This window comes from Pithys albifrons, chromosome 6, assembly GCF_047495875.1.
Source record: "Pithys albifrons albifrons isolate INPA30051 chromosome 6, PitAlb_v1, whole genome shotgun sequence".
Classification (NCBI taxonomy): Eukaryota; Metazoa; Chordata; class Aves; order Passeriformes; family Thamnophilidae; genus Pithys; species Pithys albifrons.
Genome location: NC_092463.1, coordinates 18,195,215 through 18,210,510, shown reverse-complemented (window position 1 = coordinate 18,210,510; position 15,296 = coordinate 18,195,215). Strand labels below are relative to the sequence as shown.

The following is a 15,296-nucleotide window of genomic DNA, read 5'->3' as shown; positions in this document are numbered from 1 at the left end:
TTTCACTGCAAGATGAGTCTTCAGGGGAGCTTCACCCAAATATTCAACTGCTAGAACCACATCATGAACACAGCAAGGATAGACCTTGATGTGAACATGAATTTTGGGATCCAGAAGGCAAGGGGGGGAAATGTCAGATAAACATTCAAACAACAGCGAGAAGGGGATTTGGGGGATTTAAAGAAAAAAAATGCTACTAATGATGAGAAGGTCAGGCATGTGACACTGCCAGTGAAAGCACTGTATATAGTATAACTAGGGAGCCAAATGCAGTCTAAAACCAAAATAAGAGCAGAAAAGGTGAACAAAAAATCCAGCAGCTAAAATAGCTGTGTGCTATTAACAAAGGCAGACTCACATAATGGAAGGGGAACTCAAGGCATTACTGTTATTACAGGAAAATTCACAAACAGGGTGGAACAGCAATTACTATTGAAACAAGTGTCAAAAGGTCTGTGCTTTTCAAAGAAAAGAAATATGGGGTTTATAGGGTAGGATACTGTCACGCAATAATGAAGCAGCAGACTTTGGAAACAATAAAATGAAAATGTTTGGAAATGCTGCAGAGAGATGGTCAAACAAGACTACTAAGAGACACTGGGTCTGCTCTTGACTTCTTACACCAGATAAGGATCTAGATAGAGCTCTACATCATTACTGAAATGGGAATTACATCAACAAGGGACACTAACTTTGCAGTATAGATTGGAGAACAAATGTTATTAACCACAGCAAGACCAGTCATTCCTGTATGTGACAGCTGACAAGTTTCTTTACCCATGTTGCTGAATGAATAAGAATAGATTCTATTCTGCTCTTTGTCTTAGATAATGAGGATGACTTTGGAACAGGGGACCATGAAATGATTTAGTTTAGATTAACTGGGAAGGATAACAGCAGGCCTAATTTTGTTTAAGACCTATTATTTCCAAAGAGCAAGTTCTGATGAACTAAATGGTTCCTGTGAAACCTCTGGGAAACTGACTGGGCTGATTATGTGGGACCTCAGTATGTGGGAGGCTGCAGCTCCTGCAAGTCACTGCTCCAAGACATAGCTCAAACTTGTATCCAGAGAAAAGCAGAAAAGATGCACTCCTTGAAAGTAAGAACAGAAAAGCTTAAAACCCCAAGCTGGACAGAGAACAGAAAGCGTGGCCTGCTCAGTTAAACAAAACAAAGGCAGAGAAGAAGTATGACTATCAATATGGGGTAATCATGGGATGCAGGGGTGAAAAGCAAGGCAGAAGAACTATGAAGCTTAAAGACAATTTCAGTAAAGCAACACTTGCTGAAGACATGACTGTGTCTTCACTAACTGGAACAGTAATTTGCTAAAACTCTTCTATCAGAAGCTGAAATAAAGGAAAAAGTTTGAATGTGAGTTTTCAGAAGTATTTACAGAGTGTTGCTGCTCACAATGTGACCCAGGGCAAGTGACTCTCCAGAGGATGCCTTCCAAACTGCTTCTCTAGGGCAGGTAAGCTCTTTGCAAAACTGTTACAGAATGGGAAAGAGCACAAAAACAGAGTCATCAAGCAACTACGCCAGTGAAGTCTAGTTGTACAAAGGCTTATGTACCTAAACCTGCAGAAGCACCAGGGTGATGTCTGACACTGCAAGACCAGACCTCATACCATTTTATGTCAAAGGTGACTTGCAACAAGTTTAGGGGCTGTGGTACAAACACACAGGACTATGAGTATCAGCTTCTAGCATGTTCTGTGTCCTGAGCTGCTAAACTCAAGCAGGATGTCTGAAGATCTGTCTGCACTTGCAGGAGACAACTGCAGAGCCAGCCTGAGCCCTGTGGCAGCTGCCTTAAGCATGTAAGGAAGACTTCTCGTGCAATGAAGAAGAGTTGGCCATAACATACTCCAGCAGCACTGGAACCAAGGCACTCAAGAAGAAAAGTCAATGGGCAAGTGACGTGAGACCTGATTTGGAAGTGCTGTCACCTCTCTGATTGCACCCCCATGCCTGCATATAAACTGTTCAAACTCTTGCCCCTTCCCTCTTCTGCTTTCTTCTGCAGGACAGTGGGGCAGGTCCAGGCAGGAAGGGGCAGAGAGGTGCCAACAGGAACCTTGTACATTGGGGACTGGGAGAATCAGAGGTCCAGGATGCTGGCCCAAAGCTTAGGGAGGTCTGTGCACAGGGGCTTCCTTGTGAACATAGGAAAGGCTGGGAGAATCAACTGCAAGCCCAACAGTTCCCACTCTGTATGCTGGGCAATCCTGGCTTTCAAGGTGTGGATGTAGGCAGGACAGCTAGAACTGTCACCAGAAGAATGTTTAAAAGCCAGTATAAGCATGAACAACTAGCAGGTGCACAGACAAGTAGGCATGCAGTCTGGTTGGGGTGAACTCCATACAGCCATGACAGCACAGGCGAGCTCTCCAGTTCTAGATTAGGTGTTTTTCCCCCAGGAGAGACAGGGGATAAATGAAGGTATGTTAGTGCTAATTATCAAGTAAAGTCGCACCTGAGAGAAGAGATCACTTTTTTTTGTAGAGTTATGTACAAGTCAGGCAGGCATATTATAAACGAAAAATAATCTAAGTCCATATCACCTATTTCCCTTCTTCCTAAGATAGAGACCAACTAACAGTCACTAGACTGAATCAATCAATAAACCAATCAAATCACTAGTTTTGAAAACCTATTATTAAAAACATTGGAAACTCCTACTGGGGCAACTGTCTCTCCCTTGCCAAGCTTTTACAAGTGTATCCCCATCAAAGACCAACAGCACGAGGCACAGACTTACCCAAACTGAAGCAGACTAAAGCCTATTTTCCATCAGGGCACTTGACAACTGTTATTTTTGAGCCAGGCCCAGCCTGTACATGGAGATGCCAAGGACTTGCCCAGGTCTGTGGATGACGGCTGAGCACTCTGCACAGGGAGTGATGTACATACAACATGGCTGAGAACAAGCTGCTCTTCTGCCTCTCTGAAGGAAAGCAATGGAGGAAGACACCCCACCAACACTGACATCATCTGACAAAACTGGTTCCACTCTTCCTGCAATACTCCTCCTAAGCCACTGTGACTTCCAACTGAAGGAAATGACAGAAGAGCGGGAATCCAGCATTTAGGGCCTTTGGCTGGAGAGCTTCCAAAGGGGGCTGAGGGATGAGAAACAGGCCAATGGCAAGGCAGTGCAGGAAATAACAACTACTTTTTTTAAGGATTACTATCATGCAACATGAAAACAAAGTAGGCTTTGAAGATCTTGACGTTCTCACTGCAGATGTCTACAAGATAACCCATGGTGTAGAAGAATTACTCTCAAATTACAACAGTCATTATTCTGAGACCGCACTGGCCTTTTTAGTCAAAGCTTCTGCTGAAAGCAAGACAGTGAGCACAGGCTGCATGAAGACTGAAGAGACTTTAACTGTGAAATTAGTCAGCCTTAGGGTGGAGTTTTAACTGAACTTCAATAGCATACACAATAATAGAATTTATTTAAAACAACTGCAACACCGTATGTTAAGACTAAACACTGCATCCTAATTATTAGGAGTTTTTTGTTTCTTACTTACATTGTTCACAGAAGAGACGTTGTAGCAGATACGCTGCAAAGCTGAAAAAATCTACCAAACTTGTTTTCACTTATATTTTCTTGAATTCAGCTGCATATGCATCTCAGATCTTCCAGTAAACACTTCACTAATGTTAATTTAGTACCATCTATGCTATATAGTAATGTGTAAGTTCAATATTATCATCACTGGAGATTTTACTTGACCATTTCAAAAGCAGATGAAATATGAAATACCATGAACTGCAATGTGAGAGAGGAATTCACCTGAGTATCTAAAGAGCAAGTACTGAGGCAAGACGTTGCTGCAGTCGCATTTACAGGCCCTCTGGATGCTTCTAACTTGCCAAACTGCTCTCGTGTAGCTTCTTTTCACCCAAAATGGTTGAAATAACTTTTTACTTACTATTATCTGTTACATTTTAATTAAAATAAAAGAGACACAGGATTCCACTTCTGCCAACCGCTGATTCGCTATGAATGATCCTGTTCAAATTCCTTGGATGCCGAATGGCCACTAAGCTGACAGGTGAGGTTACCAAAGGAGTAAGGAATGGGCAGAACATAACCAGAATTCCTTTGCAGACACCTTCAGCTCCTTAGCTGAAAGGTATAAAGTGTGGTTACTTCACAAAATAGAGTGGTTAAGTTAAGGGGCTCTCATCCCCTCCTCTTTAAGCACTGAGCAGGGATTCAACTGACCCTGTGCACATGCCATGCCCAAAGTAAGTTGATGGACATCAAAAGAAACAAAAAAAAGATAAACAAAGCTTTATCCAGAAAGTAGTGAAAGCTGCCTCTGTAATCCAGGAAAACACTTCTCTGTGTATACAAGCCAGAGAATGAGTAGTGCCCATGGAAGAGGATCAGAACACCAGCATCCAGAAGGGCTCAGCCCCGGACTGGAACAGCTGGGCAGCTTAACTATAGTTCAAGCCAGTTTTGTAAAAAACTAGTGCTTTCATTAGAAGAATCATAAGAATTTTCTGTACAATTTTCATGTGGATAGAGCAAGACCAGAGGGGAAGCCACCTTTTAAATGGTGCTAGATCTTGTTTCTCTGCAGCCCCCCAAACACAGCTCCCCAAACCAGGCAGCTGTGTTTCTGCTGGGGAGGAACAGACATTGCTCCCACCAAGTGGGTGGCATGGCAAAAGCTCCCATGAACAGAGAGCTTAATTTTAGAAAGTATTTAGTCATCTTACCAAGTTTGTGTTTACAACCAAACAGAGAAAAAGCCCCACATTTCTTTTTGTACTCCAAAATTTCAACAAACTCTAGTGAGAGCTGGTTTATTGATTTTACGTAGCAGTTTCTACAATCCTTGTCAGTGCAGCACCCAGGAGGCACCTCTCTGGCCTTTCAGAAAGTTCTGCTGCACATATATACAGCATAGAGTTCATATGAACTCTGCCAGCACAAATTCAATTTACTTACATGATCATCATCAGATCTGAGTGTCTGTGAGAGTAAGCATGGGCTGTCTAGGGAAACAAATATTAATGATGTTGGTAATCAGATTGATTACGCCAAAACAAATCAGAGAGAACATATTTGGCTTTCCCTCCTTCCCATCTCTGTGCACTCATCTTTAATGAGCCCCTGCCCTCTCATGGCAGCGCCAAACAGACCCACTGCCCTGCTACCCCCTCCGTGTGGAGCTCCTCCCAATGCATCTCACCCCCTGCATGGCCAGAAGATGAGGAGTGTTTCTAAGCTCCACAGTCTGCTGCACTTCACTGCTCTCTGCTTTTCTCCTTCCTGTCTTCACCAGGGGAAAGGGAAATCTCAAAGGATAGTGGTGGTGAACGTCCAGAAAACCAATTGCAAAACCAAAAATTTCTACTTAACTTTTCATTTTAATGCCATCATTTACAGGCAAGCAGCTATCTTGCACACGCCGTCAGCAACAGAACAGAAAACCTTACAAGGGATCCATTCCCCTTCCCTAAAAAATACCTGATGCCTCAATTTAGAAACAATTATTCATAAATCTGGTGCAGCATTTCATCCAGTACAACAAACATGCTAATGGCATATGCTATAGAATTGTAAGGCTTTTGTTAAAAAAGCCACAAAGATTCTTCCTTTGGGAATACATCAGTGAAAATGTTTCTATTTTATGCAAAACTGTCAGTGAAATTCCAGCAAAGTTACAGACCTCATAGTTACAGGACTATAACACAGTTATGGAAACAAGTGTAAAGCCTTAAAATGGCTGGGGAGAAGTTGTCTCTCACTTGTTGCAGAGCAGACTAACAGTGGTAATTACATCTGATTAAAAATCAATGTTGCTAGACCTAATACTGGCTGGAAAGGGGCTGGAATTCATAAATCCCCAAACTTTTAGTGCTGAGTATGCACTGAGCTATGTCTTTCTTTATCAGAGATGAATGTAAGCAGCTCCCTTCCTTTTAGTTTCACAGCAAAGTATCTGGAAACATGTTTGAGGTTGGTTTTCATGTCACCACTGGGTATTTTAACAGAAGCGTGAGGATGTATTTGAAATGCAACAAAGTGCTTATTTATAGAGTTAGTTTTAGAAGTGGGAAAACTTTGTTTGCTACTCATGCCAGCCAGCAGCATCAAATCTGATCTGGCCCTCAATCATGATAATGCAGCACAGCTTGCTTAGGCTTTTTGATGGGACTGCTTTGAGATTGCCAGCAAGGATGCTGATGACTATTAACTATGATGTCTGTCATTTTGGATCTCTGGATAATAAGCCTATAGCACTATCATTATGATAGCAGACTGCCTCTCAAGAATTTAAACACAGAAATACTCTCTTTTCTTTCAAAACTTTTAGATTAAGTAGTTTGGCAAGGGTATATGTGTACATCAAAGAAATAGAGACATGCATGAGAGTACAAGGTACTGGAGAAAAGGTGCAAAAGGTAAAAAAGTGAATTCTGCAAAACTTGTGATACCACTCTGCCTGAGCATGTCTACATGACCTCTCCCCTTCCATGGTTCACAAAGCCAAGGCTACACAGCAACTACCAAAGATGTCACAGTTTTTCAGGGGGCAAAACCACAGAAAACTTTGACTATTAGGACAACTGTGTTGGCTTTCCAGGATGTAAACTGCATAGATATATTCCTAAGAGTCACTACAAAACATAGCAGAACATTTTCTTTTAAATCAGCTGGGGTGTCATGTCAAAACAGCAAATCCATTTTTACTATAAAGTCATATAAGTGTTTGTATTTCATTCAGAGCAGCAGAGAGTCTGAGTTCACTGTTACAGATCGATGGAGCAGATACTTCTCGCTGGCACAGCAAAATGACATTCAACAGCTCTGAAAAACTGAAAGGCCCCCAAAGCAGAAGCAGAAGCAACGGTCTGACACAGAAAGGGCATTTCTTAATGCTGTCCCATATTATCCACCACCACACTTTTGAAACCTGCTCACAGAAACCTGCTCACAGAAACCTGGATTTGCTATAATAGTCCAAAGCCCTGGCATGGAAGACCTGCAGGATTCCCCCCCACAATGGCTGATGCCATTCCCATGACATGAGATGCACAAATCTCCCATCAACACAGAGCCACCAGCTGACCAAATACAGAGAAAGCTCCTCCCTGACCCCACGCAGATCATAGAATCATTGAATCATAAAATCAATTGGGTTGGAAAAGACCTCCGAGATCATCAAGTCCAACCCTTGGTCCAACTCCAGTCCATTTACCAGATCATGGCACTCAGTGCCACGTCCAATCTCAGTTTAAAAACCTCCAGGGACGGTGAATCCACCACCTCCCTGGGCAGGCCATTCCAATGCCTAATTACTCTCTCTGTAAAGAATTTTTTTCTGATATCCAACTTAAATTTCCCCTGGCAGAGCTTGAGCCCGTGCCCCCTTGTCCTATTGCTGAGTGCCTGGGAGATGTTTGGTCTTCTCCCAACTTGCTCATTTGCATGTATTCTTCTCAAACTAGCCCTTTCCTGTGTTTCAGGAATGCGGCTAGGGAAGGGCAGCTAACTACAACCAACTCTGCATTTCACAAGCTGGCAAAACAGTGTTCTTCTCAGATACCCCAAGTCTACCCACAGCTACTGCCATTAGCGGCTTGTCCTTCCATGCCACAGAGTGCAATCAAAACCAAGTTTTTGGTCAAAACCTTACATAACATACAAACATCACTCCTCTCCAATTTTCTTTCTATTTTCATGTTCCTTTGGGACATATGTCAGTTTTTGCAGCAGGCCTTTTCCCTTTTCCCACAGGGTAAGTGGTAAATGGTACCCATTGCTGTGGTACCAGAGCTCCCCACACCAGACAGGCACATCAACATGCCCTGCCCAAGACTCCCCAGAAGGCTGGGACATGGCTGGGGCCTAAGCTTTGGCAGGGCTGGAAACACAATCCCTCTGGGGCAGACAGCCATAGCTATGCACTGAAATACAATGCCTTAATAATAAGTAGGTCAGACTGTTCCTATAAAAGGCACGGGTTTAATGCTGACCGTGCCTGCCAGTGGGAGTAGGAAGCAACTACAGTTTTCCCTGGTTTCCCACACGCAGCCCTTTTGAAGCCACAACACTCACTCCTCCCTCCTCTGCTGTCACCCTCCCCACAGCAGGGCTGGGCTTGTGGGGTGCCCACAGCCCCACTGTACCATGGTCCACAGTAACTCCAACTCTGCAGGGCTGCAGTCAGGACTGCTGGAACATTGCATCAGAAAGCAAATTCCAAGAAAACAAACACTATCACTAGGCAATTGAAATGCAGTTGGTAGCAACAAACAAACCCTCTGCAATGAGGATCTAGGGCTCTGTTCTTGCCAACAGGTTCAACAGGTTTTGAATATTAAGTCACCCTGAGCTTTATTAGTGCCTAAAAGAGAAACATCATAAGACTTTGGCATCCGAGGTTTCACATTGTCCCTGCTTTAGAGCAGCCCACCACCTCCTCCCCTTTATCTCCCTTTGGCAAGAAAGTATTTTCACTGTCCTTACATTAGTGAAGAAAACATTCCTTCCTGTCCAAGTAAAACACTCTAGCACCCCAGCACACTGTGTGGGAAGGGGAGGTGGTGGGGGAAGCACCTTGCCTGCAGGGCAGCGGGAGCACCTCTCCGTTTGCAGGAGTTTTCAGTTGCACAATGGAGCAGATATGGGAGTGAAACGTGGTGCCAGGGCAGCGTGCTGGCCCTTCCCACCACAGCAGCACACTGGGGCTGCTGGCTCAGCAGGCACTCCCCAGCCCTGTGTGATCCCATCCCAAACACCGGGGGCTGAACCTGCTTGGCTCTTTCCCCTTATCACAGCCAACACAGAAAGCTATCCTGAATGGAAGGATCATCGCTTGCAAAGGACACTGATTTATTTTAATAAAGGCCTTGATATACTCCTGTCACTTTCCTTAAGTATAGCAGCAGTCAATGACATTTACTAAAGACAGCACAAAACACAAGAAAGTTCATTCTAATGTTTCCTCTCCTCTCAGTGCAGGTGCTCACTATGATGCCTCTGCAAATGGAGCCCCATGAATCAGCCCAACATGGCACCTTGTGGACTGCAAGACCACAATACAATGACCAAATATCATCTGCTCCTCTCATGAGCTGGTCTTGAAAGTTTTTAGCTTTTGTAAACAACTGCTGGTCCATTTTATTTTGAGATGCTGCACAATGTAGCAGAGCACTCTTACAAGCTGACTATAATCAAAAGCTTCATAGCTTGCTAAACTCGTTTTAAATAATGCATTAATACCAAAGATTACACACTGTATTCTTCATCAATTTTCATGCAAACTCCGTTTCTCTCTGTTTGCTGTATTTTCTGTTTATAGCAGCACAGTTATAAACCACAGAATAAATAGTACTATTTTCTATTCCCTTTTAGCTCTAGTCCAGAAACATACACTACATTTAATTACTGTTTTGGTAGCGTCCACCTACACAGTCAGGCTGTGCTTGCATGAATCAACTGGTATTTCTGGATTCAGAGCATTGAAGAGGTTAAAAAAACATGAGGGCACTTACGTCAGCCCCTCCTTCCTCTCCCCTGCATGTCATCACACTGAAAGGGTTTAAAAGTAAAAAATTCCTTCCACATCATATAATCCTGGCATCTGCTGTGTAGCAAATCAAGCTCACTCATTTTGCTCTGTTACTCCCAAAAGTAACTGTACAGATTCAGGTCTAGAACTCCATTTTCCACTTCCTGAAGTTTCCTTAGGCACATTAGAAAAAGCAGTAAACACAGCTAGTAAATACAAAGCAATCTTCTCTGTCTAAGTGCAACTCTGATTGCATTACTTAAGAAATATAATTTCCTGGGGCTTTTTACTACCGTACTTTATGATACATGATATGGTATCAATCTACTAACTTCCTTCTGCTGATCCCTTCTTCAGAAGCTCACAGCTCACACATGACATTTTGTAGTTCAAATATGAAGCCATTACCAAGATTAAGGCACAGAAGGAATCCAGTTTAGAGAGTGAGTAGGTCGCTGTGGTCATGTTTATTATTTAATAACAGTGGGAATAATTCATATCACAGCAACAATTCTCTACCACTCCATTTATCAATTTCCAACTAAAGTACATCAGACCTGAAGGCAGTGATGGGAAGGCTCAATCCACTGGATACCCTCTGTTAAACTCTGGGCTCCTATTTAAGGATGGATGCTACAGTAAGATACATGGGAACAAAACTATTTCAGCTAAACCTACGTCTAGCAAACCTGTGCCAGCAAAACCTTGGGAGTAGCACAGCCTCAACTTCACATCCTATTTCCAAGCAGACACTGGTTTCGGGTAATGTGTTTCATCCTCTCTTCCAAATCGACAAAGCTTAATTTTTCTCTCTTGCAGGGGCTGCCTGGCCAGTGTACTCACTCTACAAGCTTTTTGAGGTAAAGACTGCCTCTTACTACATGTGTCCTGGCTGACAGTAATTCATAGAATCAATTGGGTTGGAAAAGACCTCCGAGATCATCAAGTCCAACCCTTGGTCCAACTCCAGTCCATTTGGTCCAACTGCTAGTTGCTAATTGCTGTAGTTGCCCTGAAGTCTACAATTTCTCAGATTTTTAAAAATATGATTGAGTAAGAAACCTTATGTCCTCACTAAAACCTGTCTCAGAGAGATCTTCTTTGCAACACAGGACAGTGACCTGGTCATTAAACTAACATAATCATTCATTTTCTTCTTTACATGCTTTCCTTCACACCCTTGCTATTTGTTAATGTGATTTCCAATACTTATTGAAGGTGCAATGCAACAGAAATAGGAAAGGAAAGGAAGAGATGACACTAAAACTGAAATCTTTATCACAACTATTCCTACACATCTCATAGATGGGTCTTTTTACTTTCAGCTTGCTTCTACCTACATGCCTTTATCCTGAAGCCCCAAAAACAGATGAGCTACTAACAGGGTTTCCAAATCCTTACAACACGCCCAACGTTTTTGCCTTTTTGTTGGCTAATCTTTTCACATCTATTTGCCTTGCTGCCACAACAACTAAACAGAACATAAGTGATTTGGGTTTATTCAACAGATTCCAAATTGGGAGCCTGCCTATTTTATTTGCTTTAGGGTAAGAGGAGGAAGCAAACAGCAGCTTTGTAAGTCAAGTTGCCCGATATTCTTTTCTCAATTATGGCTGTGAAAAGATTTAGTAATGCAAAGTACTCTTTACAAACAGAGTCACTTCATGCTGATCCAACTTGTTTCAATTCACTTTAATTTCATTCCATGTCTAGAAGTGGTTTAACTTTGATACCTACTAAGGTTTTTCACATTTAGAGAGATTGTTTTCAACTCAGCAGGGCAAACTAATGTTAATAAGTTCTGTTTAGTTTCGAGTATTTTCTTAAAATGGGGTTGGGAGCTCACAAGTAACAAATCTCAAGGCTGGAACCAGCTCTCTGGGTGCCCAATGCCATGTTCTCATTTGTATCATCTGACCAATTCCCAGTGCTGACATTGTTTAATACTTTTAAGACTTTTCCTTGAAGGTGGAAAAGAAAAGCTACTTTAAACAGTTTAATAATATCCCACAAAATAATTTTTTAATAACTGGTGGCCAAGGATGTACCATTGCATGATAATTTTGCAGAGTAGCTGCAGCAGGCAAACAGGTCTGGCATATGGTAGTTCAGCTGCAGTTTGAAATAGGTGCTGTTCTGAAGCGCAATTTACTGCCCCATGCTTTTATGGCAGCAATTGAAGACTTCTTACCCAATGTAAAAAAACCAAACAAAACTAACAAAACCCCTCAACAAAACAGCAAAACATTCCACCCCCAAACCAACCAACCAAATGAACCCAAAGAACCCACTGGCATCAACACATTCTTTAATAAAATAAATTCATTTTGAAACTTTCAAAGTTCATTCAGCTTCTTCCCAGCCTGGCCCTGGCAACTAAACAAGTGCAACACAAACACCAATCATGGCAAGAAGCCAGAGTAATATCAGCTAGGAATCCCTTTTCTTTAGAAGTCAACCCAAATGCATTAATAAAATTCATCATTTGTTAAATGGGCTTTAAAACCCAAACAATTCCTGTATCTTCACTGAAAGGGAACTCTCACAAAATCCTGCAAGGAGCAGAATCCAAGAAAGAGGGACACGGAGAGGCCTAATTCTCTTGGCTCCTTCAGCTGAGATGGGGCATCTCCCCTTTCAGCTACTCACTAAGCATTGCTGCCATTGGCAGAAAACTATGAATTTAGCAATATCATGCTGGCACGTAAACCCCACAGCCACTAACACGTAACTGTCAGAAAGTTCCTAATGGTGCCTTATTAATCCAGTCCTTACTTAATATATCCTCAAAAACAGTCACTGCACATATATGACTAAAAATTCATTAAATTGCTGGGATTATTCTTGTTGAGATTATTGTTGTGGAGGTGTAATGGTTTGACTCATGGCTTCCTCAGTAACCATTGTATCTAAGGAAGTTACATGTATTCCACACGTGTCTTCCACCTAGCGGGGGGTGGGGGGGGTGGGGGAGTGGTTTTGCCATCTTCTCTCTTGGCTGAGGAGCTGGGGAGGTGGTTGCAGCCTGATCCCTCCGGTTGTTGGTGGTTCTCCTGTCCTGGGTGAGAATGTTTCATTCTTGTTCCCCTTCCTTGAGGTTTTTAATCGTGTTTGTTTTGTTTCATTCGGTTTCTTTAGGTTGGGTTGGTGTTTTCCCTATTTTCTGGCTAATCTGGCAGGATGGAGGAATGAAAGAAAGAAAGGTAAGGAACAACAAATTTCTTACCTGAAGACATATGAGAAAAGACCTAAAAAGATGCCAGCTCAGAGGCCCAAGGAATTCTGGGCAACTGGTCAGGCAAATACAAAAACATATAACCGATAGAGACTTTGAGGGTGGACAGAAATTTGCTCTTTTGTAAGGTGCTGGTAGAGTCAACCAAGAAGACATGAACAGACCTCCACAAAGTTGACCCAAGTCTACTTTGTGGCATTGATTACAGCCCTGTAGAGACACTTTCCTCCCTCCACGCACTTCCCACGCAAAGGTTGTCGTGTTACACAAACACTACAAATGATTAAGAATTACATGGAGTTTTACAAAATTACATGGTATGCTTCTGCTCCTGTTGCCAGCCTCAAAGTGTTTAGCACACTGTTATGCTATCAAGTTTTGTACTCTGTGCCAGTCACTCCCCAAGGTGTTTATGTGAAGCACTCAGGCAAACTGAACAGAACATCTGTATTCTATTTGCTAATGAGCAATCATCATTTCTACAATTCTCCAGCCAGGGATTTTGCTGCTTGGAATACTAATGCCATTTGAAAAAAATTAAAGGAAATAAAAAATGCTCTGTTCATTAGTATTGCAGTTACTAAAATACTTCAGCCCTATTTATAATGCAACGAGGCTTCTATTTCCATTGCTTTCCAGTATTTTTACAAAATTAGAACTTTCAGAAATAAAAACTTTGATGACATATACTTAATGTATTTTCTGAATTAGCATCACTTACAACACATCTCTTGCTTTACATTTTACCCGCACAAGGGTAAGGATTTAAAATAAACTTATTTATAAACTATTATAAAAGCTTTTCATTAGTGTCTACAAAGCCATTGTACTGTCTGCTCTTTTGTATGGGTCTGAATCCTGGGTCATCTACCGCCACCACCTGCACCTTCTAGAATGCTTCCATCAGCACTGCCTCCGTTCAATCCCAAACATCCACTGGTCTGATTAGGTGACCAATTTGTCTGTTCTTGAACAGGCAGGGGTCACCAGTATCGAGGCCATGCTGATGAGAACGCAGCTGCGCTGGGCAGGGCACGTCTCCAGGATGGAGGATCACCCACTGCCTCCTGAAGGTTGTGCTCTCTGGTGAACTCACCACCAGCTGCCGCAAGAGGATTCCTGAAGAGGAGACACAAGGACTCCCTGAAACAACACCTCAGCCTTAGCCATATTGACTGCCATCAATGGTCCACTCTGGCCTCCAGCTGGGAGACACGGAAACACACCATTCACAGCTCTGCTGCTTCCTTTGAGAGCACACACAGAATCAGTCTCGAGGAGCCCTAAGGAGACTTTCCACTGTGCCTTTTGCTACCGGACTTGCCTATCCCTCATTGGCCTTTTCAGCCCCCAGCACACTTGCAGCAAGTGTGGGGAAAGCCCTTCCCAAATCTTTGTTCACAAAGCCTAGCCACGATGATGATGACGATAAAAGCTTTTCAAACAAACCCCACTGAAGATTCCCTTCATTGCTTGCTTTATGTGGCAGCACCCACAGCAGGCAAAATGGGGTAGAAAGGGGTTATAAAAGTACAGGCCACGGCTTACAGGCTTGATAATAGGGAATTCCTGTGTGTGCAGAGAGTGAGGGAAAACAACAGCTTTGAAACTCATTGCATGTTTTGTCTGTAGATAGAAACAGCTATCAGTTTCACTTCTCACCCATGGATATTTGGATCACATGAGGACCAGCATTATCCTCTGATGGAAAGGTCTTATCAGGGAAACAGCAACATGCAAGGGAATGCTCCTGGTTGCCTCCCCTCACTGGAGTACCTGGGCATTTCAGATGTGAACCTCCCTTACCATCCTGTGCATGAGAAATGCTGCTAAAGTCACTAAAGCCAAAGGGCAGCAAACGAGTTCAGAATGGAGTATTAAAGTCAACAAACTCAATTAAAGTGGCTTATGTAAGACTTGTCTTTATACTCCCTTATAGTGTACTGAAATGTAACTTTCAAAGCAAGAGAATGATGATTAAATACAGGATTTGATTGATGCAACCAAGGAAGTCTGATGTGGTTCTTGTGCTCTCGTGTGGGTGCAGGTGAGGGGAACGCATCCCTGCTAGGCAGAAGAAACACAGTACTCCAGAATGTATGTTTTCCACACAAGAGCAAAGATCTATTTCAATATACCAGGATACCCTTTTAGGCTAAAAAATAAACAACTCACGCTATGATTCCAAATTGCATCAGGTAGGGTCAGTACATTTCAGTCACCCACGAGATACTCAAAGGCAGCTCAGCTCCCCAGCAGGGAAAGCTGTCTCTGCCACAGTACTCAACTCCCAGGAAGACACAGGGATAGAGCATTGCCTTCTTCAGCTGGGGAGGCTTTCTATTGCCATGGCAACTGGCTGCAGTCCACCACCACAGAGGACCGCAGCCGTCACCCAGGCAGGACAGGAAATGCAGTGCCACCTTCTTTAAAGACAAAACAAAACAACACAGAGGAGAGTGCAAGATTCTCACTCTGTCAGATGCCGAATGAAATGATCTGCT

At 42.8% G+C, this 15,296-nt stretch overlaps 1 protein-coding gene and 1 long non-coding RNA gene across 8 annotated transcripts in view; one reads left to right on the top strand and one right to left on the bottom strand.

Moving 5' to 3' along the window:
• Positions 1 to 15,296, bottom strand: part of FOXN3 (forkhead box N3) — a 207,751-nt gene that overhangs the window by 35,409 nt on the left and 157,046 nt on the right. The window lies entirely within an intron of this gene.
• LOC139672929 (uncharacterized) lies at positions 12,551 to 14,701 on the top strand. Its single transcript, XR_011698007.1, has 3 exons — positions 12,551 to 12,594; positions 12,696 to 12,760; positions 13,769 to 14,701. It is a non-coding gene; the product is annotated as an uncharacterized lncRNA (long non-coding RNA).